We start from the raw sequence: 27,760 nt of genomic DNA, 5'->3' as shown, positions 1-27,760 counted from the left end.
AAGCTTGCGCTTTTACTTGCTGGCAGCCTGGGAATAACAGCTTGGTCCTTGGAAGAAAAATCAAGCAAAATTAGCAGAGGATGGTTTCGATCCATCGACCTCTGGGTTATGGGCCCAGCACGCTTCCGCTGCGCCACTCTGCTCCATTGTGAAAGTGTTCTCTTTATGCAAATAAGGAGCATTCAGCAGAGTAGAGTGGGATTGGTCGGGCTCTCACCTCATTTGCCTAAGTATATCGCAAGGCATGCTGGGTGCAGAAAAACTTAATCTTCCCCTCTCACAATCAGTCATAACTGAAAGCCAGACACTCTCAGGCACTAGCCGTTTCAAACATTTATCAAGACAGCAGCTCTTGAACCCTCTATATCTCTCTCTGTGATACTAGCGCTAACATGCTCAGGATTTGGCTTTACCTGGGAGCCAGAGATCTACCCGGTGAGGGCTTGCCCGGTGTGAGGCTTTTGAGCGTTTGGGAGCGTTGTGGACGTTGGACAGGAAACTATGCAAATTTCAAGCATCCAACCTTCCTGCTGCAGTGAGAGGCTCTTTCCATGGACATCTGCCTCTTGGATTCCTCTCAACTTGCCTTCTGATAAAACATTTTGTGAGCTGCAGTTACCTTCGACAGCTACGAGGTGGCGCTACATTCAGGTCAGAGCACAAGTATGCAAAAATGTTACGGACTTGGCCAGATTTATCGGTGGGTCTTGCATATTTTTTTCAGAGGCTAGAAATTGCCTAGAAATGCTTTTTAACATAGAGATGCTGGAGGTATAATGTCTGGTCGGGCCTCAGCCCTTTCATTGCCTGCCCAAAATAACATATTTATTACCAGCACATGTGAATGGCGACTCTGCTTTATGAAACTTATCATATATTAGGACAATGAATATAGCAGAAGGGGCGATTGAGATGTTTGCCTACGTATTTTTTAATTTCTATATATATGGCTGATTAATCTGTTCATGATATTTCCATTTTGTGACATGTTGAACTAAAATATATCCTGCTTGCAGAATACATAAGTATTTGCACTGCGTTGGCCGGGAATCGAACCCGGGTCAACTGCTTGGAAGGTAGCTATGCTCACCACTATACCACCAACGCCCTCTGTCATTTATGCTTATTATTGTGTCTCTTTACTTTCAAAGTAAAGGGTGGATCCTTTGACGATCCCTCTCTTGTATTTCAGCAGACACAGATAGTTGAGAAGTCTTTTCTCACATAGCTGGCGCAAGCTTGCGCTTTTCCTTTCTGGCAGCGTGGAAATGACAGCTTGGCCCTTGGAAGGAAAATAAAGCAAATTTAGCAGAGGATGGTTTCGATCCATCGACCTCTGGGTTATGGGCCCAGCACGCTTCCGCTGCGCCACTCTGCTCCTCTGTGAAAGTGTTCTCTTTATGCAGATGAGGAGCATTCAGTGGAGTGACGTGGGCGTTCGGGACGTGAGAGGACGTTGGACAGGAAACTATGCAAATTTGAAGCATCCAACCTTCCTGCTGTAGTCAGAGGCTCTTTCTATGGACATCTGCCTCTTGGATTCCTCTCAACTTGCCCTCTTATGAAACATTTTGTGAGCTGCAGTTACCTCCGATGGCTACAAGGTGGCGCTACATTCAGGTGAGAGCACAAGTATGCCCAAAATGTTAGTGACTTTTGCCAGATTTATCGGTGGATCTTGCATATTTTTTTCAGAGGCTAGATATTGCCTAGAAATGCTTTTTAACATAGAGATGCTGGAGTTATAATGTCTGGTCGGGCCTCAGCCCTTTCATTGTCTGCCCACTGTAACCTATTTATTACCAGCACATGTGAGTGGTGACTCTGCTTTATGGAACTTATCATATATTAGGGCAATGAATATAGCAGAAGGGGCGATCGAGATGTTTGCCTACGTATTTGTTTATTTTTTTATATCTGGCTGATTTATCTGTTCATGATATTTCCATTTTGTGACATATTGCATTAAAATATATCCAGCTTGCAGAATATATAAGTATTTGTACTGCGTTGGCCGGGAATCGAACCCGGGTCAACTGCTTGGAAGGCAGCTATGCTCACCACTATACCACCAACGCCCTATGATCTGTATGCTCTCGGTTCTAAACATTACGACCCTGAGTGCAATGTCTATCTTGCACCAGCTTCAACGGTGCATTTGGTTTAGATACCAACATGAAAAGCAGTAGAAAGTTTTTAGCAGAGGGTAAGGAACTGGGATTGAAACCAAGGTCAAAGCTGTGCGGAAGAGAAGAATGGAAAGCAGTAGTACAAATAATAGATATGAACATATAGATGCAGCATGGGAAGCAAAGCAGGGAAGAGAAAGAGAGAACATTCCAGGAAATGCCCAGGAGATAGATAATAGCACAACTAAAAGGGAAGAATGAAATTCAAAGCATGCCCAGAAAAGTGTTTGAAGGTCCCACCAGTCATTTATGCTTATTATTGTGTGTCTTTACTTTCAAAGTACAGGGTGGATCCTTTTACGATCCCTCTCTTGTATTTCATCAGACACAGATAGTTGAGAAGTCTTTTCTCACATAGCTGGCAAAAGCTTGCGCTTTTACTTGCTGGCAGCCTGGGAATAACAGCTTGGTCCTTGGAAGAAAAATCAAGCAAAATTAGCAGAGGATGGTTTCGATCCATCGACCTCTGGGTTATGGGCCCAGCACGCTTCCGCTGCGCCACTCTGCTCCGTTGTGAAAGTGTTCTCATTATGCAAATAAGGAGCATTCAGCAGAGTAGAGTGGGATTGGTCGGGATCTCACCTCATTTGCCTAAGTATATCGCAAGGCATGCTGGGTGCAGAAAAACTTAATCTTCCCCTCTCACAATCAGTCATAACTGAAAGCCAGACACTCTCAGGCACTAGCCGTTTCAAACATTTATCAAGACAGCAGCTCTTGAACCCTCTATATCTCTCTCTGTGATACTAGCGCTAACATGCTCAGGATTTGGCTTTACCTGGGAGCCAGAGATCTACCCGGTGAGGGCTTGCCCGGTGTGAGGCTTTTGAGCGTTTGGGAGCGTTGTGGACGTTGGACAGGAAACTATGCAAATTTCAAGCATCCAACCTTCCTGCTGCAGTGAGAGGCTCTTTCCATGGACATCTGCCTCTTGGATTCCTCTCAACTTGCCTTCTGATAAAACATTTTGTGAGCTGCAGTTACCTTCGACAGCTACGAGGTGGCGCTACATTCAGGTCAGAGCACAAGTATGCAAAAATGTTACGGACTTTGGCCAGATTTATCGGTGGGTCTTGCATATTTTTTTCAGAGGCTAGAAATTGCCTAGAAATGCTTTTTAACATAGAGATGCTGGAGGTATAATGTCTGGTCGGGCCTCAGCCCTTTCATTGCCTGCCCAAAATAACATATTTATTACCAGCACATGTGAATGGCGACTCTGCTTTATGAAACTTATCATATATTAGGACAATGAATATAGCAGAAGGGGCGATTGAGATGTTTGCCTACGTATTTTTTAATTTCTATATATATGGCTGATTAATCTGTTCATGATATTTCCATTTTGTGACATGTTGAATTAAAATATATCCTGCTTGCAGAATACATAAGTATTTGCACTGCGTTGGCCGGGAATCGAACCCGGGTCAACTGCTTGGAAGGCAGCTATGCTCACCACTATACCACCAACGCCCTCTGTCATTTATGCTTATTATTGTGTCTCTTTACTTTCAAAGTAAAGGGTGGATCCTTTGACGATCCCTCTCTTGTATTTCAGCAGACACAGATAGTTGAGAAGTCTTTTCTCACATAGCTGGCGCAAGCTTGCGCTTTTCCTTTCTGGCAGCGTGGAAATGACAGCTTGGTCCTTGGAAGGAAAATAAAGCAAATTTAGCAGAGGATGGTTTCGATCCATCGACCTCTGGGTTATGGGCCCAGCACGCTTCCGCTGCGCCACTCTGCTCCTCTGTGAAAGTGTTCTCTTTATGCAGATGAGGAGCATTCAGTGGAGTGACGTGGGCGTTCGGGACGTGAGAGGACGTTGGACAGGAAACTATGCAAATTTGAAGCATCCAACCTTCCTGCTGTAGTCAGAGGCTCTTTCTATGGACATCTGCCTCTTGGATTCCTCTCAACTTGCCCTCTTATGAAACATTTTGTGAGCTGCAGTTACCTCCGATGGCTACAAGGTGGCCCTACATTCAGGTGAGAGCACAAGTATGCCCAAAATGTTAGTGACTTTTGCCAGATTTATCGGTGGATCTTGCATATTTTTTTCAGAGGCTAGATATTGCCTAGAAATGCCTTTTAACATAGAGATGCTGGAGTTATAATGTCTGGTCGGGCCTCAGCCCTTTCATTGTCTGCCCACTGTAACATATTTATTACCAGCACATGTGAGTGGTGACTCTGCTTTATGGAACTTATCATATATTAGGGCAATGAATATAGCAGAAGGGGCGATCGAGATGTTTGCCTACGTATTTGTTTATTTTTTTATATATGGCTGATTAATCTGTTCATGATATTTCCATTTTGTGACATATTGCTTTAAAATATATCCAGCTTGCAGAATATATAAGTATTTGTACTGCGTTGGCCGGGAATCGAACCCGGGTCAACTGCTTGGAAGGCAGCTATGCTCACCACTATACCACCAACGCCCTATGATCTGTATGCTCTCGTTTCTAAACATTACGACCCTGAGTGCAATGTCTATCTTGCACCAGCTTCAACGGTGCATTTGGTTTAGATACCAACATGAAAAGCAGTAGAAAGTTTTTAGCAGAGGGTAAGGAACTGGGATTGAAACCAAGGTCAAAGCTGTGCGGAAGAGAAGAATGGAAAGCAGTAGTACAAATAATAGATATGAACATATAGATGCAGCATGGGAAGCAAAGCAGGGAAGAGAAAGAGAGAACATTCCAGGAAATGCCCAGGAGATAGATAATAGCACAACTAAAAGGGAAGAATGAAATTCAAAGCATGCCCAGAAAAGTGTTTGAAGGTCCCACCAGTCATTTATGCTTATTATTGTGTGTCTTTACTTTCAAAGTACAGGGTGGATCCTTTTACGATCCCTCTCTTGTATTTCAGCAGACACAGATAGTTGAGAAGTCTTTTCTCACATAGCTGGCAAAAGCTTGCGCTTTTACTTGCTGGCAGCCTGGGAATGACAGCTTGGTCCTTGGAAGAAAAATCAAGCAAAATTAGCAGAGGATGGTTTCGATCCATCGACCTCTGGGTTATGGGCCCAGCACGCTTCCGCTGCGCCACTCTGCTCCGTTGTGAAAGTGTTCTCTTTATGCAAATAAGGAGCATTCAGCAGAGTAGAGTGGGATTGGTCGGGCTCTCACCTCATTTGCCTAAGTATATCGCAAGGCATGCTGGGTGCAGAAAAACTTAATCTTCCCCTCTCACAATCAGTCATAACTGAAAGCCAGACACTCTCAGGCACTAGCCGTTTCAAACATTTATCAAGACAGCAGCTCTTGAACCCTCTATATCTCTCTCTGTGATACTAGCGCTAACATGCTCAGGATTTGGCTTTACCTGGGAGCCAGAGATCTACCCGGTGAGGGCGAGGCTTTTGAGCGTTTGGGAGCGTTGTGGACGTTGGACAGGAAACTATGCAAATTTCAAGCATCCAACCTTCCTGCTGCAGTGAGAGGCTCTTTCCATGGACATCTGCCTCTTGGATTCCTCTCAACTTGCCTTCTGATAAAACATTTTGTGAGCTGCAGTTACCTTCGACAGCTACGAGGTGGCGCTACATTCAGGTCAGAGCACAAGTATGCAAAAATGTTACGGACTTTGGCCAGATTTATCGGTGGGTCTTGCATATTTTTTTCAGAGGCTAGAAATTGCCTAGAAATGCTTTTTAACATAGAGATGCTGGAGGTATAATGTCTGGTCGGGCCTCAGCCCTTTCATTGCCTGCCCAAAATAACATATTTATTACCAGCACATGTGAATGGCGACTCTGCTTTATGAAACTTATCATATATTAGGACAATGAATATAGCAGAAGGGGCGATTGAGATGTTTGCCTACGTATTTTTTAATTTCTATATATATGGCTGATTAATCTGTTCATGATATTTCCATTTTGTGACATGTTGAACTAAAATATATCCTGCTTGCAGAATACATAAGTATTTGCACTGCGTTGGCCGGGAATCGAACCCGGGTCAACTGCTTGGAAGGCAGCTATGCTCACCACTATACCACCAACGCCCTCTGTCATTTATGCTTATTATTGTGTCTCTTTACTTTCAAAGTAAAGGGTGGATCCTTTGACGATCCCTCTCTTGTATTTCAGCAGACACAGATAGTTGAGAAGTCTTTTCTCACATAGCTGGCGCAAGCTTGCGCTTTTCCTTTCTGGCAGCGTGGAAATGACAGCTTGGTCCTTGGAAGGAAAATAAAGCAAATTTAGCAGAGGATGGTTTCGATCCATCGACCTCTGGGTTATGGACCCAGCACGCTTCCGCTGCGCCACTCTGCTCCTCTGTGAAAGTGTTCTCTTTATGCAGATGAGGAGCATTCAGTGGAGTGACATGGGCGTTCGGGACGTGAGAGGACGTTGGACAGGAAACTATGCAAATTTGAAGCATCCAACCTTCCTGCTGTAGTCAGAGGCTCTTTCTATGGACATCTGCCTCTTGGATTCCTCTCAACTTGCCCTCTTATGAAACATTTTGTGAGCTGCAGTTACCTCCGATGGCTACAAGGTGGCGCTACATTCAGGTGAGAGCACAAGTATGCCCAAAATGTTAGTGACTTTTGCCAGATTTATCGGTGGATCTTGCATATTTTTTTCAGAGGCTAGATATTGCCTAGAAATGCCTTTTAACATAGAGATGCTGGAGTTATAATGTCTGGTCGGGCCTCAGCCCTTTCATTGTCTGCCCACTGTAACATATTTATTACCAGCACATGTGAGTGGTGACTCTGCTTTATGGAACTTATCATATATTAGGGCAATGAATATAGCAGAAGGGGCGATCGAGATGTTTGCCTACGTATTTGTTTATTTTTTTATATCTGGCTGATTAATCTGTTCATGATATTTCCATTTTGTGACATATTGCATTAAAATATATCCAGCTTGCAGAATATATAAGTATTTGTACTGCATTGGCCGGGAATCGAACCCGGGTCAACTGCTTGGAAGGCAGCTATGCTCACCACTATACCACCAAAGCCCTATGATCTGTGTGCTCTCGGTTCTAAACATTACGACCCTGAGTGCAATGTCTATCTTGCACCAGCTTCAACGGTGCATTTGGTTTAGATACCAACATGAAAAGCAGTAGAAAGTTTTTAGCAGAGGGTAAGGAACTGGGATTGAAACCAAGGTCAAAGCTGTGCGGAAGAGAAGAATGGAAAGCAGTAGTACAAATAATAGATATGAACATATAGATGCAGCATGGGAAGCAAAGCAGGGAAGAGAAAGAGAGAACATTCCAGGAAATGCCCAGGAGATAGATAATAGCACAACTAAAAGGGAAGAATGAAATTTAAAGCATGCCCAGAAAAGTGTTTGAAGGTCCCACCAGTCATTTATGCTTATTATTGTGTGTCTTTACTTTCAAAGTACAGGGTGGATCCTTTTACGATCCCTCTCTTGTATTTCAGCAGACACAGATAGTTGAGAAGTATTTTCTCACATAGCTGGCAAAAGCTTGCGCTTTTACTTGCTGGCAGCCTGGGAATGACAGCTTGGTCCTTGGAGAAAAATCAAGCAAAATTAGCAGAGGATGGTTTCGATCCATCGACCTCTGGGTTATGGGCCCAGCACGCTTCCGCTGCGCCACTCTGCTCCGTTGTGAAAGTGTTCTCTTTATGCAAATAAGGAGCATTCAGCAGAGTAGAGTGGGATTGGTCGGGCTCTCACCTCATTTGCCTAAGTATATCGCAAGGCATGCTGGGTGCAGAAAAACTTAATCTTCCCCTCTCACAATCAGTCATAACTGAAAGCCAGACACTCTCAGGCACTAGCCGTTTCAAACATTTATCAAGACAGCAGCTCTTGAACCCTCTATATCTCTCTCTGTGATACTAGCGCTAACATGCTCAGGATTTGGCTTTACCTGGGAGCCAGAGATCTACCCGGTGAGGGCTTGCCCGGTGTGAGGCTTTTGAGCATTTGGGAGCGTTCTGGACGTTGACAGGAAACTATGCAAATTTCAAGCATCCAACCTTCCTGCTGCAGTGAGAGGCTCTTTCCATGGACATCTGCCTCTTGGATTCCTCTCAACTTGCCTTCTGATAAAACATTTTGTGAGCTGCAGTTACCTTCGACAGCTACGAGGTGGCGCTACATTCAGGTCAGAGCACAAGTATGCAAAAATGTTACGGACTTTGGCCAGATTTATCGGTGGGTCTTGCATATTTTTTTCAGAGGCTAGAAATTGCCTAGAAATGCTTTTTAACATAGAGATGCTGGAGGTATAATGTCTGGTCGGGCCTCAGCCCTTTCATTGCCTGCCCAAAATAACATATTTATTACCAGCACATGTGAATGGCGACTCTGCTTTATGAAACTTATCATATATTAGGACAATGAATATAGCAGAAGGGGCGATTGAGATGTTTGCCTACGTATTTTTTAATTTCTATATATATGGCTGATTAATCTGTTCATGATATTTCCATTTTGTGACATGTTGAACTAAAATATATCCTGCTTGCAGAATACATAAGTATTTGCACTGCGTTGGCCGGGAATCGAACCCGGGTCAACTGCTTGGAAGGCAGCTATGCTCACCACTATACCACCAACGCCCTCTGTCATTTATGCTTATTATTGTGTCTCTTTACTTTCAAAGTAAAGGGTGGATCCTTTGACGATCCCTCTCTTGTATTTCAGCAGACACAGATAGTTGAGAAGTCTTTTCTCACATAGCTGGCGCAAGCTTGCGCTTTTCCTTTCTGGCAGCGTGGAAATGACAGCTTGGTCCTTGGAAGGAAAATAAAGCAAATTTAGCAGAGGATGGTTTCGATCCATCGACCTCTGGGTTATGGGCCCAGCACGCTTCCGCTGCGCCACTCTGCTCCTCTGTGAAAGTGTTCTCTTTATGCAGATGAGGAGCATTCAGTGGAGTGACGTGGGCGTTCGGGACGTGAGAGGACGTTGGACAGGAAACTATGCAAATTTGAAGCATCCAACCTTCCTGCTGTAGTCAGAGGCTATTTCTATGGACATCTGCCTCTTGGATTCCTCTCAACTTGCCCTCTTATGAAACATTTTGTGAGCTGCAGTTACCTCCGATGGCTACAAGGTGGCGCTACATTCAGGTGAGAGCACAAGTATGCCCAAAATGTTAGTGACTTTTGCCAGATTTATCGGTGGATCTTGCATATTTTTTTCAGAGGCTAGATATTGGCTAGATATGCCTTTTAACATAGAGATGCTGGAGTTATAATGTCTGGTCGGGCCTCAGCCCTTTCATTGTCTGCCCACTGTAACATATTTATTACCAGCACATGTGAGTGGTGACTCTGCTTTATGGAACTTATCATATATTAGGGCAATGAATATAGCAGAAGGGGCGATCGAGATGTTTGCCTACGTATTTGTTTATTTTTTTATATCTGGCTGATTAATCTGTTCATGATATTTCCATTTTGTGACATATTGCATTAAAATATATCCAGCTTGCAGAATATATAAGTATTTGTACTGCGTTGGCCGGGAATCGAACCCGGGTCAACTGCTTGGAAGGCAGCTATGCTCACCACTATACCACCAACACCCTATGATCTGTGTGCTCTCGGTTCTAAACATTACGACCCTGAGTGCAATGTCTATCTTGCACCAGCTTCAACGGTGCATTTGGTTTAGATACCAACATGAAAAGCAGTAGAAAGTTTTTAGCAGAGGGTAAGGAACTGGGATTGAAACCAAGGTCAAAGCTGTGCGGAAGAGAAGAATGGAAAGCAGTAGTACAAATAATAGATATGAACATATAGATGCAGCATGGGAAGCAAAGCAGGGAAGAGAAAGAGAGAACATTCCAGGAAATGCCCAGGAGATAGATAATAGCACAACTAAAAGGGAAGAATGAAATTCAAAGCATGCCCAGAAAAGTGTTTGAAGGTCCCACCAGTCATTTATGCTTATTATTGTGTGTCTTTACTTTCAAAGTACAGGGTGGATCCTTTTACGATCCCTCTCTTGTATTTCAGCAGACACAGATAGTTGAGAAGTCTTTTCTCACATAGCTGGCAAAAGCTTGCGCTTTTACTTGCTGGCAGCCTGGGAATGACAGCTTGGTCCTTGGAAGAAAAATCAAGCAAAATTAGCAGAGGATGGTTTCGATCCATCGACCTCTGGGTTATGGGCCCAGCACGCTTCCGCTGCGCCACTCTGCTCCGTTGTGAAAGTGTTCTCTTTATGCAAATAAGGAGCATTCAGCAGAGTAGAGTGGGATTGGTCGGGCTCTCACCTCATTTGCCTAAGTATATCGCAAGGCATGCTGGGTGCAGAAAAACTTAATCTTCCCCTCTCACAATCCGTCATAACTGAAAGCCAGACACTCTCAGGCACTAGCCGTTTCAAACATTTATCAAGACAGCAGCTCTTGAACCCTCTATATCTCTCTCTGTGATACTAGCGCTAACATGCTCAGGATTTGGCTTTACCTGGGAGCCAGAGATCTACCCGGTGAGGGCTTGCCCGGTGTGAGGCTTTTGAGCGTTTGGGAGCGTTGTGGACGTTGGACAGGAAACTATGCAAATTTCAAGCATCCAACCTTCCTGCTGCAGTGAGAGGCTCTTTCCATGGACATCTGCCTCTTGGATTCCTCTCAACTTGCCTTCTGATAAAACATTTTGTGAGCTGCAGTTACCTTCGACAGCTACGAGGTGGCGCTACATTCAGGTCAGAGCACAAGTATGCAAAAATGTTACGGACTTTGGCCAGATTTATCGGTGGGTCTTGCATATTTTTTTCAGAGGCTAGAAATTGCCTAGAAATGCTTTTTAACATAGAGATGCTGGAGGTATAATGTCTGGTCGGGCCTCAGCCCTTTCATTGCCTGCCCAAAATAACATATTTATTACCAGCACATGTGAATGGCGACTCTGCTTTATGAAACTTATCATATATTAGGACAATGAATATAGCAGATGTTTGCCTACGTATTTTTTAATTTCTATATATATGGCTGATTAATCTGTTCATGATATTTCCATTTTGTGACATGTTGAACTAAAATATATCCTGCTTGCAGAATACATAAGTATTTGCTCTGCGTTGGCCGGGAATCGAACCCGGGTCAACTGCTTGGAAGGCAGCTATGCTCACCACTATACCACCAACGCCCTCTGTCATTTATGCTTATTATTGTGTCTCTTTACTTTCAAAGTAAAGGGTGGATCCTTTGACGATCCCTCTCTTGTATTTCAGCAGACACAGATAGTTGAGAAGTCTTTTCTCACATAGCTGGCGCAAGCTTGCGCTTTTCCTTTCTGGCAGCGTGGAAATGGCAGCTTGGTCCTTGGAAGGAAAATAAAGCAAATTTAGCAGAGGATGGTTTCGATCCATCGACCTCTGGGTTATGGGCCCAGCACGCTTCCGCTGCGCCACTCTGCTCCTCTGTGAAAGTGTTCTCTTTATGCAGATGAGGAGCATTCAGTGGAGTGACGTGGGCGTTCGGGACGTGAGAGGACGTTGGACAGGAAACTATGCAAATTTGAAGCATCCAACCTTCCTGCTGTAGTCAGAGGCTCTTTCTATGGACATCTGCCTCTTGGATTCCTCTCACCTTGCCCTCTTATGAAACATTTTGTGAGCTGCAGTTACCTCCGATGGCTACAAGGTGGCGCTACATTCAGGTGAGAGCACAAGTATGCCCAAAATGTTAGTGACTTTTGCCAGATTTATCGGTGGATCTTGCATATTTTTTTCAGAGGCTAGATATTGCCTAGAAATGCTTTTTAACATAGTGATGCTGGAGTTATAATGTCTGGTCGGGCCTCAGCCCTTTCATTGTCTGCCCACTGTAACATATTTATTACCAGCACATGTGAGTGGTGACTCTGCTTTATGGAACTTATCATATATTAGGACAATGAATATAGCAGAAGGGGCGATTGAGATGTTTGCCTACGTATTTTTTAATTTCTATATATATGGCTGATTAATCTGTTCATGATATTTCCATTTTGTGACATGTTGAACTAAAATATATCCTGCTTGCAGAATACATAAGTATTTGCACTGCGTTGGCCGGGAATCGAACCCGGGTCAACTGCTTGGAAGGCAGCTATGCTCACCACTATACCACCAACGCCCTCTGTCATTTATGCTTATTATTGTGTCTCTTTACTTTCAAAGTAAAGGGTGGATCCTTTGACGATCCCTCTCTTGTATTTCAGCAGACACAGATAGTTGAGAAGTCTTTTCTCACATAGCTGGCGCAAGCTTGCGCTTTTCCTTTCTGGCAGCGTGGAAATGACAGCTTGGTCCTTGGAAGGAAAATAAAGCAAATTTAGCAGAGGATGGTTTCGATCCATCGACCTCTGGGTTATGGGCCCAGCACGCTTCCGCTGCGCCACTCTGCTCCTCTGTGAAAGTGTTCTCTTTATGCAGATGAGGAGCATTCAGTGGAGTGACGTGGGCGTTCGGGACGTGAGAGGACGTTGGACAGGAAACTATGCAAATTTGAAGCATCCAACCTTCCTGCTGTAGTCAGAGGCTCTTTCTATGGACATCTGCCTCTTGGATTCCTCTCAACTTGCCCTCTTATGAAACATTTTGTGAGCTGCAGTTACCTCCGATGGCTACAAGGTGGCGCTACATTCAGGTGAGAGCACAAGTATGCCCAAAATGTTAGTGACTTTTGCCAGATTTATCGGTGGATCTTGCATATTTTTTTCAGAGGCTAGATATTGCCTAGAAATGCCTTTTAACATAGAGATGCTGGAGTTATAATGTCTGGTCGGGCCTCAGCCCTTTCATTGTCTGCCCACTGTAACATATTTATTACCAGCACATGTGAGTGGTGACTCTGCTTTATGGAACTTATCATATATTAGGGCAATGAATATAGCAGAAGGGGCGATCGAGATGTTTGCCTACGTATTTGTTTATTTTTTTATATCTGGCTGATTAATCTGTTCATGATATTTCCATTTTGTGACATATTGCATTAAAATATATCCAGCTTGCAGAATATATAAGTATTTGTACTGCGTTGGCCGGGAATCGAACCCGGGTCAACTGCTTGGAAGGCAGCTATGCTCACCACTATACCACCAACGCCCTATGATCTGTATGCTCTCGGTTCTAAACATTACGACCCTGAGTGCAATGTCTATCTTGCACCAGCTTCAACGGTGCATTTGGTTTAGATACCAACATGAAAAGCAGTAGAAAGTTTTTAGCAGAGGGTAAGGAACTGGGATTGAAACCAAGGTCAAAGCTGTGCGGAAGAGAAGAATGGAAAGCAGTAGTACAAATAATAGATATGAACATATAGATGCAGCATGGGAAGCAAAGCAGGGAAGAGAAAGAGAGAACATTCCAGGAAATGCCCAGGAGATAGATAATAGCACAACTAAAAGGGAAGAATGAAATTCAAAGCATGCCCAGAAAAGTGTTTGAAGGTCCCACCAGTCATTTATGCTTATTATTGTGTGTCTTTACTTTCAAAGTACAGGGTGGATCCTTTTACGATCCCTCTCTTGTATTTCAGCAGACACAGATAGTTGAGAAGTCTTTTCTCACATAGCTGGCAAAAGCTTGCGCTTTTACTTGCTGGCAGCCTGGGAATGACAGCTTGGTCCTTGGAAGAAAAATCAAGCAAAATTAGCAGAGGATGGTTTCGATCCATCGACCTCTGGGTTATGGGCCCAGCACGCTTCCGCTGCGCCACTCTGCTCCGTTGTGAAAGTGTTCTCTTTATGCAAATAAGGAGCATTCAGCAGAGTAGAGTGGGATTGGTCGGGCTCTCACCTCATTTGCCTAAGTATATCGCAAGGCATGCTGGGTGCAGAAAAACTTAATCTTCCCCTCTCACAATCAGTCATAACTGAAAGCCAGACACTCTCAGGCACTAGCCGTTTCAAACATTTATCAAGACAGCAGCTCTTGAACCCTCTATATCTCTCTCTGTGATACTAGCGCTAACATGCTCAGGATTTGGCTTTACCTGGGAGCCAGAGATCTACCCGGTGAGGGCTTGCCCGGTGTGAGGCTTTTGAGCGTTTGGGAGCGTTGTGGACGTTGGACAGGAAACTATGCAAATTTCAAGCATCCAACCTTCCTGCTGCAGTGAGAGGCTCTTTCCATGGACATCTGCCTCTTGGATTCCTCTCAACTTGCCTTCTGATAAAACATTTTGTGAGCTGCAGTTACCTTCGACAGCTACGAGGTGGCGCTACATTCAGGTCAGAGCACAAGTATGCAAAAATGTTACGGACTTTGGCCAGATTTATCGGTGGGTCTTGCATATTTTTTTCAGAGGCTAGAAATTGCCTAGAAATGCTTTTTAACATAGAGATGCTGGAGGTATAATGTCTGGTCGGGCCTCAGCCCTTTCATTGCCTGCCCAAAATAACATATTTATTACCAGCACATGTGAATGGCGACTCTGCTTTATGAAACTTATCATATATTAGGACAATGAATATAGCAGAAGGGGCGATTGAGATGTTTGCCTACGTATTTTTTAATTTCTATATATATGGCTGATTAATCTGTTCATGATATTTCCATTTTGTGACATGTTGAACTAAAATATATCCTGTTTGCAGAATACATAAGTATTTGCACTGCGTTGGCCGGGAATCGAACCCGGGTCAACTGCTTGGAAGGCAGCTATGCTCACCACTATACCACCAACGCCCTCTGTCATTTATGCTTATTATTGTGTCTCTTTACTTTCAAAGTAAAGGGTGGATCCTTTGACGATCCCTCTCTTGTATTTCAGCAGACACAGATAGTTGAGAAGTCTTTTCTCACATAGCTGGCGCAAGCTTGCGCTTTTCCTTTCTGGCAGCGTGGAAATGACAGCTTGGTCCTTGGAAGGAAAATAAAGCAAATTTAGCAGAGGATGGTTTCGATCCATCGACCTCTGGGTTATGGGCCCAGCACGCTTCCGCTGCGCCACTCTGCTCCTCTGTGAAAGTGTTCTCTTTATGCAGATGAGGAGCATTCAGTGGAGTGACGTGGGCGTTCGGGACGTGAGAGGACGTTGGACAGGAAACTATGCAAATTTGAAGCATCCAACCTTCCTGCTGTAGTCAGAGGCTCTTTCTATGGACATCTGCCTCTTGGATTCCTCTCAACTTGCCCTCTTATGAAACATTTTGTGAGCTGCAGTTACCTCCGATGGCTACAAGGTGGCGCTACATTCAGGTGAGAGCACAAGTATGCCCAAAATGTTAGTGACTTTTGCCAGATTTATCGGTGGATCTTGCATATTTTTTTCAGAGGCTAGATATTGCCTAGAAATGCCTTTTAACATAGAGATGCTGGAGTTATAATGTCTGGTCGGGCCTCAGCCCTTTCATTGTCTGCCCACTGTAACATATTTATTACCAGCACATGTGAGTGGTGACTCTGCTTTATGGAACTTATCATATATTAGGGCAATGAATATAGCAGAAGGGGCGATCGAGATGTTTGCCTACGTATTTGTTTATTTTTTTATATATGGCTGATTAATCTGTTCATGATATTTCCATTTTGTGACATATTGCATTAAAATATATCCAGCTTGCAGAATATATAAGTATTTGTACTGCGTTGGCCGGGAATCAAACCCGGGTCAACTGCTTGGAAGGCAGCTATGCTCACCACTATACCACCAACGCCCTATGATCTGTATGCTCTCGGTTCTAAACATTACGACCCTGAGTGCAATGTCTATCTTGCACCAGCTTCAACGGTGCATTTGGTTTAGATACCAACATGAAAAGCAGTAGAAAGTTTTTAGCAGAGGGTAAGGAACTGGGATTGAAACCAAGGTCAAAGCTGTGCGGAAGAGAAGAATGGAAAGCAGTAGTACAAATAATAGATATGAACATATAGATGCAGCATGGGAAGCAAAGCAGGGAAGAGAAAGAGAGAACATTCCAGGAAATGCCCAGGAGATAGATAATAGCACAACTAAAAGGGAAGAATGAAATTCAAAGCATGCCCAGAAAAGTGTTTGAAGGTCCCACCAGTCATTTATGCTTATTATTGTGTGTCTTTACTTTCAAAGTACAGGGTGGATCCTTTTACGATCCCTCTCTTGTATTTCAGCAGACACAGATAGTTGAGAAGTCTTTTCTCACATAGCTGGCAAAAGCTTGCGCTTTTACTTGCTGGCAGCCTGGGAATGACAGCTTGGTCCTTGGAAGAAAAATCAAGCAAAATTAGCAGAGGATGGTTTCGATCCATCGACCTCTGGGTTATGGGCCCAGCACGCTTCCGCTGCGCCACTCTGCTCCGTTGTGAAAGTGTTCTCTTTATGCAAATAAGGAGCATTCAGCAGAGTAGAGTGGGATTGGTCGGGCTCTCACCTCATTTGCCTAAGTATATCGCAAGGCATGCTGGGTGCAGAAAAACTTAATCTTCCCCTCTCACAATCAGTCATAACTGAAAGCCAGACACTCTCAGGCACTAGCCGTTTCAAACATTTATCAAGACAGCAGCTCTTGAACCCTCTATATCTCTCTCTGTGATACTAGCGCTAACATGCTCAGGATTTGGCTTTACCTGGGAGCCAGAGATCTACCCGGTGAGGGCTTGCCCGGTGTGAGGCTTTTGAGCGTTTGGGAGCGTTGTGGACGTTGGACAGGAAACTATGCAAATTTCAAGCATCCAACCTTCCTGCTGCAGTGAGAGGCTCTTTCCATGGACATCTGCCTCTTGGATTCCTCTCAACTTGCCTTCTGATAAAACATTTTGTGAGCTGCAGTTACCTTCGACAGCTACGAGGTGGCGCTACATTCAGGTCAGAGCACAAGTATGCAAAAATGTTACGGACTTTGGCCAGATTTATCGGTGGGTCTTGCATATTTTTTTCAGAGGCTAGAAATTGCCTAGAAATGCTTTTTAACATAGAGATGCTGGAGGTATAATGTCTGGTCGGGCCTCAGCCCTTTCATTGCCTGCCCAAAATAACATATTTATTACCAGCACATGTGAATGGCGACTCTGCTTTATGAAACTTATCATATATTAGGACAATGAATATAGCAGAAGGGGCGATTGAGATGTTTGCCTACGTATTTTTTAATTTCTATATATATGGCTGATTAATCTGTTCATGATATTTCCATTTTGTGACATGTTGAACTAAAATATATCCTGCTTGCAGAATACATAAGTATTTGCACTGCGTTGGCCGGGAATCGAACCCGGGTCAACTGCTTGGAAGGCAGCTATGCTCACCACTATACCACCAACGCCCTCTGTCATTTATGCTTATTATTGTGTCTCTTTACTTTCAAAGTAAAGGGTGGATCCTTTGACGATCCCTCTCTTGTATTTCAGCAGACACAGATAGTTGAGAAGTCTTTTCTCACATAGCTGGCGCAAGCTTGCGCTTTTCCTTTCTGGCAGCGTGGAAATGACAGCTTGGTCCTTGGAAGGAAAATAAAGCAAATTTAGCAGAGGATGGTTTCGATCCATCAACCTCTGGGTTATGGGCCCAGCACGCTTCCGCTGCGCCACTCTGCTCCTCTGTGAAAGTGTTCTCTTTATGCAGATGAGGAGCATTCAGTGGAGTGACGTGGGCGTTCGGGACGTGAGAGGACGTTGGACAGGAAACTATGCAAATTTGAAGCATCCAACCTTCCTGCTGTAGTCAGAGGCTCTTTCTATGGACATCTGCCTCTTGGATTCCTCTCAACTTGCCCTCTTATGAAACATTTTGTGAGCTGCAGTTACCTCCGATGGCTACAAGGTGGCGCTACATTCAGGTGAGAGCACAAGTATGCCCAAAATGTTAGTGACTTTTGCCAGATTTATCGGTGGATCTTGCATATTTTTTTCAGAGGCTAGATATTGCCTAGAAATGCCTTTTAACATAGAGATGCTGGAGTTATAATGTCTGGTCGGGCCTCAGCCCTTTCATTGTCTGCCCACTGTAACATATTTATTACCAGCACATGTGAGTGGTGACTCTGCTTTATGGAACTTATCATATATTAGGGCAATGAATATAGCAGAAGGGGCGATCGAGATGTTTGCCTACGTATTTGTTTATTTTTTTATATATGGCTGATTAATCTGTTCATGATATTTCCATTTTGTGACATATTGCATTAAAATATATCCAGCTTGCAGAATATATAAGTATTTGTACTGCGTTGGCCGGGAATCGAACCCGGGTCAACTGCTTGGAAGGCAGCTATGCTCACCACTATACCACCAACGCCCTATGATCTGTATGCTCTCGGTTCTAAACATTACGACCCTGAGTGCAATGTCTATCTTGCACCAGCTTCAACGGTGCATTTGGTTTAGATACCAACATGAAAAGCAGTAGAAAGTTTTTAGCAGAGGGTAAGGAACTGGGATTGAAACCAAGGTCAAAGCTGTGCGGAAGAGAAGAATGGAAAGCAGTAGTACAAATAATAGATATGAACATATAGATGCAGCATGGGAAGCAAAGCAGGGAAGAGAAAGAGAGAACATTCCAGGAAATGCCCAGGAGATAGATAATAGCACAACTAAAAGGAAAGAATGAAATTCAAAGCATGCCCAGAAAAGTGTTTGAAGGTCCCACCAGTCATTTATGCTTATTATTGTGTGTCTTTACTTTCAAAGTACAGGGTGGATCCTTTTACGATCCCTCTCTTGTATTTCAGCAGACACAGATAGTTGAGAAGTCTTTTCTCACATAGCTGGCAAAAGCTTGCGCTTTTACTTGCTGGCAGCCTGGGAATGACAGCTTGGTCCTTGGAAGAAAAATCAAGCAAAATTAGCAGAGGATGGTTTCGATCCATCGACCTCTGGGTTATGGGCCCAGCACGCTTCCGCTGCGCCACTCTGCTCCGTTGTGAAAGTGTTCTCTTTATGCAAATAAGGAGCATTCAGCAGAGTAGAGTGGGATTGGTCGGGCTCTCACCTCATTTGCCTAAGTATATCGCAAGGCATGCTGGGTGCAGAAAAACTTAATCTTCCCCTCTCACAATCAGTCATAACTGAAAGCCAGACACTCTCAGGCACTAGCCGTTTCAAACATTTATCAAGACAGCAGCTCTTGAACCCTCTATATCTCTCTCTGTGATACTAGCGCTAACATGCTCAGGATTTGGCTTTACCTGGGAGCCAGAGATCTACCCGGTGAGGGCTTGCCCGGTGTGAGGCTTTTGAGCGTTTGGGAGCGTTGTGGACGTTGGACAGGAAACTATGCAAATTTCAAGCATCCAACCTTCCTGCTGCAGTGAGAGGCTCTTTCCATGGACATCTGCCTCTTGGATTCCTCTCAACTTGCCTTCTGATAAAACATTTTGTGAGCTGCAGTTACCTTTGACAGCTACGAGGTGGCGCTACATTCAGGTCAGAGCACAAGTATGCAAAAATGTTACGGACTTTGGCCAGATTTATCGGTGGGTCTTGCATATTTTTTTCAGAGGCTAGAAATTGCCTAGAAATGCTTTTTAACATAGAGATGCTGGAGGTATAATGTCTGGTCGGGCCTCAGCCCTTTCATTGCCTGCCCAAAATAACATATTTATTACCAGCACATGTGAATGGCGACTCTGCTTTATGAAACTTATCATATATTAGGACAATGAATATAGCAGAAGGGGCGATTGAGATGTTTGCCTACGTATTTTTTAATTTCTATATATATGGCTGATTAATCTGTTCATGATATTTCCATTTTGTGACATGTTGAACTAAAATATATCCTGCTTGCAGAATACATAAGTATTTGCACTGCGTTGGCCGGGAATCGAACCCGGGTCAACTGCTTGGAAGGCAGCTATGCTCACCACTATACCACCAACGCCCTCTGTCATTTATGCTTATTATTGTGTCTCTTTACTTTCAAAGTAAAGGGTGGATCCTTTGACGATCCCTCTCTTGTATTTCAGCAGACACAGATAGTTGAGAAGTCTTTTCTCACATAGCTGGCGCAAGCTTGCGCTTTTCCTTTCTGGCAGCGTGGAAATGACAGCTTGGTCCTTGGAAGGAAAATAAAGCAAATTTAGCAGAGGATGGTTTCGATCCATCGACCTCTGGGTTATGGGCCCAGCACGCTTCCGCTGCGCCACTCTGCTCCTCTGTGAAAGTGTTCTCTTTATGCAGATGAGGAGCATTCAGTGGAGTGACGTGGGCGTTCGGGACGTGAGAGGATGTTGGACAGGAAACTATGCAAATTTGAAGCATCCAACCTTCCTGCTGTAGTCAGAGGCTCTTTCTATGGACATCTGCCTCTTGGATTCCTCTCAACTTGCCCTCTTATGAAACATTTTGTGAGCTGCAGTTACCTCCGATGGCTACAAGGTGGCGCTACATTCAGGTGAGAGCACAAGTATGCCCAAAATGTTAGTGACTTTTGCCAGATTTATCGGTGGATCTTGCATATTTTTTTCAGAGGCTAGATATTGCCTAGAAATGCTTTTTAACATAGAGATGCTGGAGTTATAATGTCTGGTCGGGCCTCAGCCCTTTCATTGTCTGCCCACTGTAACATATTTATTACCAGCACATGTGAGTGGTGACTCTGCTTTATGGAACTTATCATATATTAGGGCAATGAATATAGCAGAAGGGGCGATCGAGATGTTTGCCTACGTATTTGTTTATTTTTTTATATCTGGCTGATTAATCTGTTCATGATATTTCCATTTTGTGACATATTGCATTAAAATATATCCAGCTTGCAGAATATATAAGTATTTGTACTGCGTTGGCCGGGAATCGAACCCGGGTCAACTGCTTGGAAGGCAGCTATGCTCACCACTATACCACCAACACCCTATGATCTGTATGCTCTCGGTTCTAAACATTACGACCCTGAGTGCAATGTCTATCTTGCACCAGCTTCAACGGTGCATTTGGTTTAGATACCAACATGAAAAGCAGTAGAAAGTTTTTAGCAGAGGGTAAGGAACTGGGATTGAAACCAAGGTCAAAGCTGTGCGGAAGAGAAGAATGGAAAGCAGTAGTACAAATAATAGATATGAACATATAGATGCAGCATGGGAAGCAAAGCAGGGAAGAGAAAGAGAGAACATTCCAGGAAATGCCCAGGAGATAGATAATAGCACAACTAAAAGGGAAGAATGAAATTCAAAGCATGCCCAGAAAAGTGTTTGAAGGTCCCACCAGTCATTTATGCTTATTATTGTGTGTCTTTACTTTCAAAGTACAGGGTGGATCCTTTTACGATCCCTCTCTTGTATTTCAGCAGACACAGATAGTTGAGAAGTCTTTTCTCACATAGCTGGCAAAAGCTTGCGCTTTTACTTGCTGGCAGCCTGGGAATGACAGCTTGGTCCTTGGAAGAAAAATCAAGCAAAATTAGCAGAGGATGGTTTTGATCCATCGACCTCTGGGTTATGGGTCCAGCACGCTTCCGCTGCGCCACTCTGCTCCGTTGTGAAAGTGTTCTCTTTATGCAAATAAGGAGCATTCAGCAGAGTAGAGTGGGATTGGTCGGGCTCTCACCTCATTTGCCTAAGTATATCGCAAGGCATGCTGGGTACAGAAAAACTTAATCTTCCCCTCTCACAATCAGTCATAACTGAAAGCCAGACACTCTCAGGCACTAGCCGTTTCAAACATTTATCAAGACAGCAGCTCTTGAACCCTCTATATCTCTCTCTGTGATACTAGCGCTAACATGCTCAGGATTTGGCTTTACCTGGGAGCCAGAGATCTACCCGGTGAGGGCTTGCCCGGTGTGAGGCTTTTGAGCGTTTGGGAGCGTTGTGGACGTTGGACAGGAAACTATGCAAATTTCAAGCATCCAACCTTCCTGCTGCAGTGAGAGGCTCTTTCCATGGACATCTGCCTCTTGGATTCCTCTCAACTTGCCTTCTGATAAAACATTTTGTGAGCTGCAGTTACCTTCGACAGCTACGAGGTGGCGCTACATTCAGGTCAGAGCACAAGTATGCAAAAATGTTACGGACTTTGGCCAGATTTATCGGTGGGTCTTGCATATTTTTTTCAGAGGCTAGAAATTGCCTAGAAATGCTTTTTAACATAGAGATGCTGGAGGTATAATGTCTGGTCGGGCCTCAGCCCTTTCATTGCCTGCCCAAAATAACATATTTATTACCAGCACATGTGAATGGCGACTCTGCTTTATGAAACTTATCATATATTAGGACAATGAATATAGCAGAAGGGGCGATTGAGATGTTTGCCTACGTATTTTTTAATTTCTATATATATGGCTGATTAATCTGTTCATGATATTTCCATTTTGTGACATGTTGAACTAAAATATATCCTGCTTGCAGAATACATAAGTATTTGCACTGCGTTGTCCGGGAATCGAACCCGGGTCAACTGCTTGGAAGGCAGCTATGCTCACCACTATACCACCAACGCCCTCTGTCATTTATGCTTATTATTGTGTCTCTTTACTTTCAAAGTAAAGGGTGGATCCTTTGACGATCCCTCTCTTGTATTTCAGCAGACACAGATAGTTGAGAAGTCTTTTCTCACATAGCTGGCGCAAGCTTGCGCTTTTCCTTTCTGGCAGCGTGGAAATGACAGCTTGGTCCTTGGAAGGAAAATAAAGCAAATTTAGCAGAGGATGGTTTCGATCCATCGAGCTCTGGGTTATGGGCCCAGCACGCTTCCGCTGCGCCACTCTTCTCCTCTGTGAAAGTGTTCTCTTTATGCAGATGAGGAGCATTCAGTGGAGTGACGTGAGCGTTCGGGACGTGAGAGGACGTTGGACAGGAAACTATGCAAATTTGAAGCATCCAACCTTCCTGCTGTAGTCAGAGGCTCTTTCTATGGACATCTGCCTCTTGGATTCCTCTCAACTTGCCCTCTTATGAAACATTTTGTGAGCTGCAGTTACCTCCGATGGCTACAAGGTGGCGCTACATTCAGGTCCTGCCCATCGTCCTCTCACGTCCCGAACGCCCACGTCACTCCCCTGAATGCTCCTCATCTGCATAAAGAGAACACTCTGAAATAGGAGCAGAGTGGCGCAGCGGAAGCGTGCTGGGCCCTTAACCCAGAGGTCGATGGATCGAAACCATCCTCTGCTAATTTTGCTTGATTTTTCTTCCAAGGACTAAGCTGTCATTTCCACGCTGCCGGAAAGGAAAAGCGCAAGCTTGTGCCAGCTAAGTGATATAAGACTTCTCAACTATCTGTGTCTGCTGAAATACAAGAGAGGGAGTGTCAAAGGATCCACCCTGTACTTTGAAAGTAAAGACACACAATAATAAGCATACATGACTGGTGGGACCTTCAAACACTTTTCTGTGCAGGCTTTGAATTTCATTCTTCCCTTTTTGTTCTGCTCTTATCTATCTCCTGGGCATTTCATGGAATGTTCTCTCTTTCTCTTCCCTGCTTTGCTTCCCTTGCTGCCTCTATATGTTATATATATATTAATTGTACTGCTGCTTTCCATTCTTCTCTTCTGCACAGCTTTGTCCTTGGTTTTAATCCCCAGTTCCTTACCCTCTGCAAATAACGTTCTACTGCTTTTCATGTTGGTATCTAAACCAAATGCACCATTGAAGCAGGTGCAAGATAGTCATTGATCTCTGAGTCATAATATTAAGAACCGAGAGCGCAAATGTCAGAGGGCGTTGGTGGTATAGTGGTGAGCATAGCTGCTTCCCAAGCAGTTGACCCGGGTTCGATTCCCGGCCAACGCAATGCAAATACTTATATATTCTGCAAGCAGGATATATTTTAATGCAACATGTCACAAAATGGAAATATCATGAACAGATTAATCAGCCATTATATAAAAAATAAACAAATATGTAGGCAAGCATCTCGATCGCCCCTTCTGCTACATTCATTGTCCTAATATATGATAAGTTTCATAAAGCAGAGTCACCACTCACATGTGCTGGTAATAAATATGTTACAGTGGGCAGACATTATAACTCTAGCATCTCTATGTTAGAAAGCATTTCTAGGCAATATCTAGCCTCTGAAAAAAATATACAAGATCCACCGATAAATCTGTCAAAAGTCCTTAACATTTTGTGCATACTTGTGCTCTCACCTGCATGTAGCGCCACCTTGTAGCTGTCGAAGGTAACTGCGGCTCACAAAATGTTTTATCAGAAGGCAAGTTGAGATGAATCCAAGAGGCAGATGTCCATGGAAAGAGCGTCTCATTGCAGCAGGAAGGTTGGATGATTCAAATTTGCATAGTTTCCTGTCCAACGTCCACTCACGTCCCGAACGCTCCCAAACGCTCAAAAGCCTCACACCGGGTAGATCTCTGGCACCCAGGTAAAGCCAAATCCTGAGCATGCTAGCGCTAGTATCACAGAGAGAGATATAGAGGGTTCAAGAGCTGCTGTCCTGATAAAGGTTTGAAACGGCTAGTGCCTGAGAGTGTCTGACTTTCAGTTATGACTGATTGTGAGAGGGGAAGATGAAGTTTTTCTATACCCAGCATGCCTTGCGATAAACTTAGGCAAATGAGGTGAGAGCCCGACCAATCCCATGCTACTCTGCTGAATGCTCCTCATCTGCATAAAGAGAACACTTTCCCAAAGCAGCAGAGTGGCGCAGCGGAAGCGTGCTGGGCCCATAACCCAGAGGTCGATGGATCGAAACCATCCTCTGCTAGTTTTGCTTGATTTTTCTTCCAAGGACCAAGCTGTCATTTTAAGGCTGCCAGCAAGGAAAAGCGCAAGCTTGTGCCAGCTATGGTAGAAACGACTTCTGAACTATCTGTGTCTGCTGAAATACAAGAGAGGGATCGTCAAAGGGATCCACCCTGTACCTTGAAAGTAAAGACACACAATAATAAGCATAAATGACTGGTGGGACCTTCAAACACTTTTCTGGGCATGCTTTGAATATCATTCTTCCCTTTTTGTTCTGCTCTTATCTATCTCCTGGGCATTTCCTGGAATGTTCTCTCTTTCTTTCCCCTGCTTTGCTTCCCATGCTGCCTCTATATGTTCATATCCATTATTTGTACTGCTGCTTACCATTCTTCTCTTCTTCACAGCTTTGTCCTTGCTTTCAATCCCAGTTCCTTACAATCTGCTAAAACCTTTCTACTGCTTCTCATGTTGGTATCTAAACCAAATGCACCATTGAAGCTGGTGCAAGATAGACATTGAACTCAGGGTCGTAATGTTGAGAACCGAGATTGCACAGATCAGAGGGTGTCGGTGGTATAGTGGTGAGCATAGCTGCCTTCCAAGCAGTTGACCCGGGTTCGATTCGCGGCCAACGCAGTACCAATTCTTATATATTCTGCAATCAGGATATATTTTAATGCAACATGTCACAAAATGGAAATATCATGAACAGATTAATCAGCCATTATATAAAAAATAAACAAATATGTAGGCAAGCATCTCGATCGCCCCTTCTGCTATACTCATTGTCCTACTATATGATAAGTTTCATAAAGCAGAGTCACCACTCACATGAGCTGGTAATAAATATGTTACAGTGGGAAGACAATGAACGGGCTGAGGCCCGACCACACATTATAACTAAAGCATCTCTATGTTAAAAAGCATTCCTAGGTAATGTCTAGCCTCTAAAAAAAATATGTAAAATCCATCGATAAATCTGGCAAAAGTCCCCAATATTTTGGGCATACTTGTGCTCTCACCTGAATGTAGCGCCACCTTGTAGGCGCCGAAGGTAACTGCGGCTCACAAAATGTTTTATCAGAAGGCAAGTTGAGAGGAATCCAAGAGGCAGATGTCCTTGGAAAGAGCCTCTGACTGCAGCAGGAAGGATGAATGCTTCAAATTTGCACAGTTTCCTGCCCATCGTCCTCTCACGTCCCGAACGCCCACGTCACTCCCCTGAATGCTCCTCATCTGCATAAAGAGAACACTCTGAAAAAGGAGCAGAGTGGCGCAGCGGAAGCGTGCTGGGCCCATAACCCAGAGGTCAATGGATCGAAACCATCCTCTGCTAATTTTGCTTGATTTTTCTTCCAAGGACCAAGCTGTCATTTCCACGCTGCCGGAAAGGAAAAGCGCAAGCGTGTGCCAGCTAAGTGATATAAGACTTCTCAACTATCTGTGTCTGCTGAAATACAAGAGAGGGAGTGTCAAAGGATCCACCCTGTACTTTGAAAGTAAAGACACACAATAATAAGCATACATGACTGGTGGGACCTTCAAACACTTTTCTGTGCAGGCTTTGAATTTCATTCTTCCCTTTTTGTTCTGCTCTTATCTATCTCCTGGGCATTTCATGGAATGTTCTCTCTTTCTCTTCCCTGCTTTGCTTCCCTTGCTGCCTCTATATGTTATATATATATTAATTGTACTGCTGCTTTCCATTCTTCTCTTCTGCACAGCTTTGTCCTTGGTTTTAATCCCCAGTTCCTTACCCTCTGCAAATAACGTTCTACTGCTTTTCATGTTGGTATCTAAACCAAATGCACCATTGAAGCAGGTGCAAGATAGTCATTGATCTCTGAGTCATAATATTTAGAACCGAGAGCGCAAATGTCAGAGGGCGTTGGTTGTATAGTGGTGAGCATAGCTGCTTCCCAAGCAGTTGACCCGGGTTCGATTCCCGGCCAACGCAATGCAAATATTTATATATTCTGCAAGCAGGATATATTTTAATGCAACATGTCACAAAATGGAAATATCATGAACAGATTAATCAGCCATTATATAAAAAATAAACAAATATGTAGGCAAGCATCTCGATCGCCCCTTCTGCTACATTCATTGTCCTAATATATGATAAGTTTCATAAAGCAGAGTCACCACTCACATGTGCTGGTAATAAATATGTTACAGTGGGCAGACATTATAACTCTAGCATCTCTATGTTAGAAAGCATTTCTAGGCAATATCTAGCCTCTGAAAAAAATATACAAGATCCACCGATAAATCTGTCAAAAGTCCTTAACATTTTGTGCATACTTGTGCTCTCACCTGCATGTAGCGCCACCTTGTAGCTGTCGAAGGTAACTGCGGCTCACAAAATGTTTTATCAGAAGGCAAGTTGAGAGGAATCCAAGAGGCAGATGTCCATGGAAAGAGCGTCTCACTGCAGCAGGAAGGTTGGATGATTCAAATTTGCATAGTTTCCTGTCCAACGTCCAGAACGCTCCCAAACGCTCAAAAGCCTCACACCAGGCAAGCCCTCACCGGGTAGATCTCTGGCACCCAGGTAAAGCCAAATCCTGAGCATGCTAGCGCTAGTATCACAGAGAGAGATATAGAGGGTTCAAGAGCTGCTGTCTTGATAAAGGTTTGAAACGGCTAGTGCCTGAGAGTGTCTGACTTTCAGTTATGACTGATTGTGAGAGGGGAAGATGAAGTTTTTCTATACCCAGCATGCCTTGCGATATACTTAGGCAAATGAGGTGAGAGCCCGACCAATCCCATGCTACTCTGCTGAATGCTCCTCATCTGCATAAAGAGAACACTTTCCCAAAGCAGCAGAGTGGCGCAGCGGAAGCGTGCTGGGCCCATAACCCAGAGGTCGATGGATCGAAACCATCCTCTGCTAGTTTTGCTTGATTTTTCTTCCAAGGACCAAGCTGTCATTTTAAGGCTGCCAGCAAGGAAAAGCGCAAGCTTGTGCCAGCTATGGTAGAAACGACTTCTGAACTATCTGTGTCTGCTGAAATACAAGAGAGGGATCGTCAAAGGGATCCACCCTGTACCTT

At 44.0% G+C, this 27,760-nt stretch overlaps 22 non-coding genes across 22 annotated transcripts; 4 read left to right on the top strand and 18 right to left on the bottom strand.

The window, feature by feature from the left end:
- Window positions 1–1,035: 1,035 nt before the first annotated feature.
- TRNAG-UCC (transfer RNA glycine (anticodon UCC)) lies at window positions 1,036–1,107 on the bottom strand. The gene has a single exon. It is a non-coding gene; the product is annotated as a tRNA-Gly (tRNA).
- Window positions 1,108–2,006: 899 nt separating this feature from the next.
- On the bottom strand, window positions 2,007–2,078 carry TRNAG-UCC (transfer RNA glycine (anticodon UCC)). Its single transcript has one exon. It is a non-coding gene; the product is annotated as a tRNA-Gly (tRNA).
- Window positions 2,079–3,590: 1,512 nt separating this feature from the next.
- On the bottom strand, window positions 3,591–3,662 carry TRNAG-UCC (transfer RNA glycine (anticodon UCC)). Its single transcript has one exon. It is a non-coding gene; the product is annotated as a tRNA-Gly (tRNA).
- An 899-nt stretch (window positions 3,663–4,561) lies between these two features.
- Window positions 4,562–4,633, bottom strand: TRNAG-UCC (transfer RNA glycine (anticodon UCC)). The gene has a single exon. It is a non-coding gene; the product is annotated as a tRNA-Gly (tRNA).
- Window positions 4,634–6,134: 1,501 nt separating this feature from the next.
- On the bottom strand, window positions 6,135–6,206 carry TRNAG-UCC (transfer RNA glycine (anticodon UCC)). Its single transcript has one exon. It is a non-coding gene; the product is annotated as a tRNA-Gly (tRNA).
- An 899-nt stretch (window positions 6,207–7,105) lies between these two features.
- TRNAG-UCC (transfer RNA glycine (anticodon UCC)) lies at window positions 7,106–7,177 on the bottom strand. The gene has a single exon. It is a non-coding gene; the product is annotated as a tRNA-Gly (tRNA).
- A 1,510-nt stretch (window positions 7,178–8,687) lies between these two features.
- On the bottom strand, window positions 8,688–8,759 carry TRNAG-UCC (transfer RNA glycine (anticodon UCC)). Its single transcript has one exon. It is a non-coding gene; the product is annotated as a tRNA-Gly (tRNA).
- Window positions 8,760–9,658: 899 nt separating this feature from the next.
- TRNAG-UCC (transfer RNA glycine (anticodon UCC)) lies at window positions 9,659–9,730 on the bottom strand. Its single transcript has one exon. It is a non-coding gene; the product is annotated as a tRNA-Gly (tRNA).
- A 1,498-nt stretch (window positions 9,731–11,228) lies between these two features.
- Window positions 11,229–11,300, bottom strand: TRNAG-UCC (transfer RNA glycine (anticodon UCC)). The gene has a single exon. It is a non-coding gene; the product is annotated as a tRNA-Gly (tRNA).
- An 899-nt stretch (window positions 11,301–12,199) lies between these two features.
- Window positions 12,200–12,271, bottom strand: TRNAG-UCC (transfer RNA glycine (anticodon UCC)). Its single transcript has one exon. It is a non-coding gene; the product is annotated as a tRNA-Gly (tRNA).
- Window positions 12,272–13,170: 899 nt separating this feature from the next.
- Window positions 13,171–13,242, bottom strand: TRNAG-UCC (transfer RNA glycine (anticodon UCC)). Its single transcript has one exon. It is a non-coding gene; the product is annotated as a tRNA-Gly (tRNA).
- A 1,512-nt stretch (window positions 13,243–14,754) lies between these two features.
- Window positions 14,755–14,826, bottom strand: TRNAG-UCC (transfer RNA glycine (anticodon UCC)). Its single transcript has one exon. It is a non-coding gene; the product is annotated as a tRNA-Gly (tRNA).
- An 899-nt stretch (window positions 14,827–15,725) lies between these two features.
- TRNAG-UCC (transfer RNA glycine (anticodon UCC)) lies at window positions 15,726–15,797 on the bottom strand. Its single transcript has one exon. It is a non-coding gene; the product is annotated as a tRNA-Gly (tRNA).
- Window positions 15,798–17,309: 1,512 nt separating this feature from the next.
- TRNAG-UCC (transfer RNA glycine (anticodon UCC)) lies at window positions 17,310–17,381 on the bottom strand. Its single transcript has one exon. It is a non-coding gene; the product is annotated as a tRNA-Gly (tRNA).
- Window positions 17,382–18,280: 899 nt separating this feature from the next.
- On the bottom strand, window positions 18,281–18,352 carry TRNAG-UCC (transfer RNA glycine (anticodon UCC)). The gene has a single exon. It is a non-coding gene; the product is annotated as a tRNA-Gly (tRNA).
- A 1,512-nt stretch (window positions 18,353–19,864) lies between these two features.
- TRNAG-UCC (transfer RNA glycine (anticodon UCC)) lies at window positions 19,865–19,936 on the bottom strand. The gene has a single exon. It is a non-coding gene; the product is annotated as a tRNA-Gly (tRNA).
- Window positions 19,937–20,835: 899 nt separating this feature from the next.
- TRNAG-UCC (transfer RNA glycine (anticodon UCC)) lies at window positions 20,836–20,907 on the bottom strand. Its single transcript has one exon. It is a non-coding gene; the product is annotated as a tRNA-Gly (tRNA).
- Window positions 20,908–22,419: 1,512 nt separating this feature from the next.
- On the bottom strand, window positions 22,420–22,491 carry TRNAG-UCC (transfer RNA glycine (anticodon UCC)). Its single transcript has one exon. It is a non-coding gene; the product is annotated as a tRNA-Gly (tRNA).
- A 1,223-nt stretch (window positions 22,492–23,714) lies between these two features.
- TRNAG-CCC (transfer RNA glycine (anticodon CCC)) lies at window positions 23,715–23,786 on the top strand. The gene has a single exon. It is a non-coding gene; the product is annotated as a tRNA-Gly (tRNA).
- Window positions 23,787–24,648: 862 nt separating this feature from the next.
- On the top strand, window positions 24,649–24,720 carry TRNAM-CAU (transfer RNA methionine (anticodon CAU)). Its single transcript has one exon. It is a non-coding gene; the product is annotated as a tRNA-Met (tRNA).
- Window positions 24,721–26,589: 1,869 nt separating this feature from the next.
- On the top strand, window positions 26,590–26,661 carry TRNAG-CCC (transfer RNA glycine (anticodon CCC)). The gene has a single exon. It is a non-coding gene; the product is annotated as a tRNA-Gly (tRNA).
- An 867-nt stretch (window positions 26,662–27,528) lies between these two features.
- Window positions 27,529–27,600, top strand: TRNAM-CAU (transfer RNA methionine (anticodon CAU)). The gene has a single exon. It is a non-coding gene; the product is annotated as a tRNA-Met (tRNA).
- Window positions 27,601–27,760: the final 160 nt, after the last annotated feature.

Source organism: Lissotriton helveticus, chromosome 11 (genome assembly GCF_964261635.1).
Source record: "Lissotriton helveticus chromosome 11, aLisHel1.1, whole genome shotgun sequence".
Lineage (NCBI taxonomy): Eukaryota > Metazoa > Chordata > Amphibia > Caudata > Salamandridae > Lissotriton > Lissotriton helveticus.
This window is presented reverse-complemented; position numbering and strand designations above follow the sequence as displayed.